Here is a 5,375-nt window from a genome sequence, read left to right as displayed (position 1 = left end):
GGGCGACCCGTGTGAGCCCGCGGGAGCCGCAGCGCTGAGACCGAGACCGAGACCGACCCCGCGAGCGGCGCCTCGCTCCAGGCTCCCCTTGTCCCCGCGGCCCTTGGCGGGGCGGGCCTGTGTCGCCAACCACTTCAGCCCGTGTCTTGAGGCCCGTGGCGCTCCCCACAGCCCGGGGCAGCGGGGAACCTCCGCCGCCCCGTTGAGCAAACATGAATTTCTTCGCCTCTGACGTGAGGGGAAAGCTGAAAACCGTGACGCAAACCCTCCTCCCCGCGTCACTAAGTCGCAGAGGGCCCGGGGCCACTTACAAATATCCACGTCTCCAAAGCCGTTCTCTCCCCTCCGGGGTTGAGCGCTTGGCCCGAGCGGCCTTCCCTTTGGACACCGACCGAGGAAATCCAGGCTTCCCAAGGCCCCTCCTGCGCCGGTACCGCACACCGGGAACAATTGCTCCGAGTAGGGTTGCCAGCCCTCCAGCATCGCCCGGCAGTCTCCGGGAATTAGGCATAAATCTCCAGGACACTGCTGAGAGTCACCCGGGAGATAAATGATAGGGCATTCATTCAAATAAATATTAAACGTTGAATCCAATTGATACAGTAGTCCAGTGAGTTTTTAAAATGTAATAGTAATGTGCATTTGCCTTCCTGAGTACAGTACAGTAGATCAGTCATTAATGTCCTTACATCATGTGATAACACCTCCCCAGTAGATTCAGACAGGGTTGGCAACCTTAGCTCTGAAGAAGGATAGTGATAAAAATATCAACATCCTTAACTGATTCACTGCTGCTACAGGGAGCAGGAGAGAGGAGAGTTGTAATCCAGGGGTCGGAGAGAAGCAAGGTTGGTTTGGTAATACTTTGTACATTGGGGACAGATGTTAGACAAGCTTTTGGACACAAAGTGCCCTTAGGCAGCAGAGGCGCGCAAGTCCTGGATGTAGTCCAAGTCCCAGACTGCCCCTCCATGCCTAGGTAAAGCCCCAGTTACCTGCTGCCCATCTTCCAAGACCTCCAGTCTCATCCTGAGAGCATGGAATTCTGTTGCACGCTTTAAACTATGCAAAGAAGTTTGACTGGCAAAGTAAATGTCACCTGGGCCACTGGACTATTTGTAGTAATCTATTTCATATTCAACTACATTTTAAAGCCTACATTTTAAAGTGTAAATAAGGTGCCTTCAGAATTTCAGAGCTTTGCCCACTGAATGCAGAACTATTTTGATCATGAAAGCTGCTACTTTATAAATGCAAGCTTGCCAAGACAGACCAATTTGTAAATGGGGGAGAGGTGACAAATTCTCTGACAAGCTCTGGATGGTTAGTGCCGAGCTTGCTGGAGTGAACCTTCTGTTTCCACAGCATTCGCAGCCACTGCAAGCTCAGAAAGCAAGAGACCAATTTAGTATCTCTCACTCTATTATTTCATTCTCGCCTCCCCTCTGGCAGGCAGGGGCCATTTTTGTGCCACTTACCTGTCACAATCCAAGGGTGTGATTTTGTTTGTGTGCGCTTCGGCACTGCTAAATTATTTCCCGCCACTCGGAGCTTTCTTTGCAGGGTGCATTTCTCAGTTGCAAAGAGAAATGCACGGTGCAAAGGAGTTCCCGCCACCCGCATGCAAATTTGTGTCCCACTATTGGCCAGTTCTAAATTATTCCCATGTGGCGGCTAGCGATTGGCTTGCTAGCAGTATAAGAGGCTTGAGCGGTTTCCGCCCAAGTTGAAGAACTCCGAGGAGAACCCCGCAAGGGAGGACTCCACAACCATCTGGAGGAGGAGGAGGAGGAGGAGGAGGGCTTCACGTCTTGTAAAGAACTCTAAGCGCTGCGGAGCCTATCGAACCCAGCGTGTGCCTTAAGAAGGCTATAGGGGTCTGATCAACCTCTGGCCTCTCCCCGTCGCCGAACGATCCCTTGACGAACCCCTTCCCTGCGCGCAAGTTCCACGGAGCCTAGCAAACTTCGTGTGCGTGTATCCAGAGCTCTTCTCCGAGTTGTTTTCTTCAGTTGACACGACGGGCTCGCGTTTTTAGAGCCTTCAACTGGATTGGGCTAGAGGTTCACGTGGAAGGAACTCTTGTCCACTTTTCTTCTTTCCTGTCTGTAACTGCAACTCAAGCAAGTTTTCCTGCCTGCACCGCGACCATCTACGGTGTAAGTAAAATAATCTTTAATCAACCGCTACGCGTCCGTGCCTAATTCTAGTCCACCGGCCTGCATTCCCCGACCCGCATGCCAGGGCTGCTGGCCACAGCCCGCCGCGAAAGCCCCCGAGGGCCTCGGACCGCTCCCGGCCCGCACATTACCTAGGAGGATTTTCTTCCAAAAGAGATATCAAGTTTTGAAGGACAAAATAGACTTTCCCTGGCACACACGGTAATCAATCTATGGATCAAATAGCATGGAGCAGCTCTGAGATATGTTATCCTGAAATTGTCTCTCAGATTTTTGACAGGAAGGACAGTCTCAGTGGGAAGGAAAAGCAAAACAAGGAATTTAGCAGTGTGTTTTTTGGAAGCAAGGAAATGTTCAATTCCACTTAGTGGGTTACTTGAAGAAACAATTTTACTGCCACAGGCAATAACTTTTGCTATTTTATTTTTCTTGTAGCAGTTTAAATACACTAAGTGCTGTACAGAAACACATGAAAACCCAGGCCCAGTCCCAATGATATTACAGTCTCCATGGCAGGGTAATAATGAAATAAATCATGGATGAAAAAATTAGTCCAGTAGTCCACAACAGTACAAATATTCTAGAAAACACGGCTGGATTACCTGTAATATTGCTTAGCAACTGTGTGGCACTTTTTAACCAAGGATTTCAAAGCAGCTTTCCAAGGTGGTTTATCATTTTGCCTATTTTACAGAGGATGAAACTGAGACAGAGAAAAATTAGGTGATTTGCTCATGGCTTCATTTTAAATCAACGCTAGAGCTGTGAGTAGAACCTGTATACCCTGCCTTCCCTGTCACTTTTGTCTTTGCAGTAGACCAATGGTTCTCAAATCTTTCCATGGTGAAATTAGAGATTCTTTTTTGGGAACCACCCTTCTGCTTCCACTCACAGTCACCTGGACCATCTCCACTGCTGCTGACTCAGGCAAGCATCCCATCCTTCTCCTAACAAATGAGGACCCTGCTACATGTATGAGGCTGAAGTTGGTTCCTTAGTCCTGGTTCCTTATTCCCGGTTCCGGGTTCCTTTTTCAAAACTAATCTAGACCCAATAAAAACTTGTTATTAATGAATTCCACATCCTAAAGAAAGAAAAGTTCATTAGCTATGCATATATACTAATTAATATGTAAAATAATATTCCACATCAAGTACAGAGACCTAAATGAAGGTCAGATTAGGATGGGATTATGGGGCAAAATACTTCTTGGGCCACCCCAAATTTCATGGTGATGCCACTGGGGAACTGTCCCAAAGAACCCTGACCACAGTCCTGCCTGGCCCACAGCACGGTTTGGCTGTGCCAGGCTGCCAACTAACAGCCTCCATGCCCACTGTACTAAGTATAATGGTTTGAATAAGGAACTATCTTTCAGGCTGGGATCATGGCTAGAAATTCTGCTTGGTCCACCCATCATAATACCTCTGTGTCACCGGGGGACTGTCCTGGACATCTGTGACCAGAGATTTACCCGGCCCAAACTGTGGTTTGGCTGTGTCAGGCTGACAACAGACAGCATCCCAGCCACTGTGCTAAATACATGGAACTGAATAAGGAACTGGATTTTGGACTGGGATTATCCCAAGAAATTCTTCTTGGGGCACCCCAGATCGTGTCTCTGTGCCACCGGGGGACTGTCCTGTACATCTCTGACCAGAGACTTGCCCAGCCTAAAACACGGTTTAGCCACGCCAGGGTGCCAAAGACAGCACCCCGACCACCGTGCTAGATTAATGGACCTGAATAAGGAATTGGATTTTGGGCAGGGATTATACCCAGAAATTAGGGCTGGGGGAGTTGGCAGTGATCTGATCCGGCTTTGTATCTGACTGCTTCGGATGGCCATGATCTGATCTGGAGCTCCGGACCGGGTTTCCACCTCAATCCAGCCAAAGTGTCTCCGAAGCTTCAGAGCCGCCCCCAAGATCCGGCTATAGGGTATAATGGGGAATCAATGGAAGATCTATAACTTTGTTGTTTTTTGTATGATTTGGATGACACTTGCAGAAATGATAGCCTCTACTAAGAGCATGAAGTCTGCCAAGTTTCAAGAAGATTGGTGCAGGGGTTTGAGGGGAACTTTACCCCAAATTCTTGAAAGCCAAACTCATGTCACGGCTGTGTATTACACCACAGGGGGCTGAAAACTGCAGGGGTGGTAGCTTTTACTGAGGCCACAAAGCATGCCAAGTTTCAAGAAGATCGGTGCAGGGGTTGGGGGAAACTGCATCTTCCATCTAGGACCACCTGCAGGTACTTCCTCAGCCTGACAAAGGGGTTTTCAACCCTAAAGCTGGCATCCCGGGCAGCTAAACTGAGCTTACCTGGAACCTCACAACTACAGTGCAACCAGCAAGCATCAGGCCTGTCAAAGACGTAACAGGTCTGGGCGTTCCCCAGCCAGGACTTTGTGCGTGTGTGAGTTAGCTGGAGGCTACGGCGCCTCCTCCCCGCCTTTCACCAGGGGATCGTTGGTCCTGGCATTTACGGGGCTGCCGCACCGCCAGCAGTCCCACCAGGCCTCCCTACCTTGGCAGGGTACAGTTTTAGTGGTCATGCCCAGGACCTGGGGCCTCCTCCTTCCCCATAGCCCCAATCCCATACCTCCAAGTTTGTCCTGGCAGAATGAGCTCAGCAGGGACATATTCTTCCCCTACTGGCTGGTGATGCAGTTAGTGCCCCCTCCAGCTGAGAGCAGGGCATTACTTGGCTTTTCAAAACCTCAGAAAAGGAAATTGGTGCAGACAGAGTGAGGAGGGTGGCACTCACCAAAGCCTCAGCGCTACCTGCCCGAGGCTGGGGTCTGGCGCATTTAGACCCCAGCATTGAAACCATGCCCATGGCCCACATTGGCAGTGGCTGGCGTGGAGGAGACTGGCTGGTGCTGGTGCTAGTGCTGGCGCCAGTGCTGGTGCTGGGAGTTCTGGCACGGGAAAATGGATCTCTCTCTTCTGCATCCCCTCACCTCTACACTTTGGCCTCCCTGACTTTGTTCACCAGCACCTGCATCCAGTGATCAAGGGTTTGGGGACTGCCAGTGCACATGCTCCCCTTCACCCTCAGGTCGCACATGCCCACCAGCATGTGGACCGTACTCAACCGCAAGGGATCCAACTGTTTCCTGATGCCCTCCTTCAGCCGCCTCACCAGTGCCTGCACGTCTGGTGACAGTGGCCTGGCCCCGCCCGGGAC

At 50.5% G+C, this 5,375-nt stretch overlaps 1 protein-coding gene across 2 annotated transcripts in view; it reads right to left on the bottom strand.

The window, feature by feature from the left end:
* The window catches only part of CDIP1 (cell death inducing p53 target 1), a 60,897-nt gene extending 60,309 nt beyond the window's left edge, over positions 1–588 (bottom strand). For both annotated transcript variants that reach the window (XM_025216221.1, XM_025216220.1), the window contains exon 1: positions 312–588. The gene's annotated coding sequence lies outside the window, so the exon portion shown is untranslated. The remainder of the gene's footprint in view (positions 1–311) is intronic.
* Positions 589–5,375: the final 4,787 nt, after the last annotated feature.

The sequence above is a fragment of the Alligator sinensis genome, unplaced genomic scaffold, assembly GCF_000455745.1.
Source record: "Alligator sinensis unplaced genomic scaffold, ASM45574v1 scaffold1416_1, whole genome shotgun sequence".
Taxonomy (NCBI): domain Eukaryota; kingdom Metazoa; phylum Chordata; order Crocodylia; family Alligatoridae; genus Alligator; species Alligator sinensis.
Note: the sequence above shows the minus strand (reverse complement) of the source record. Positions and strands in the feature narration are given on the sequence as shown.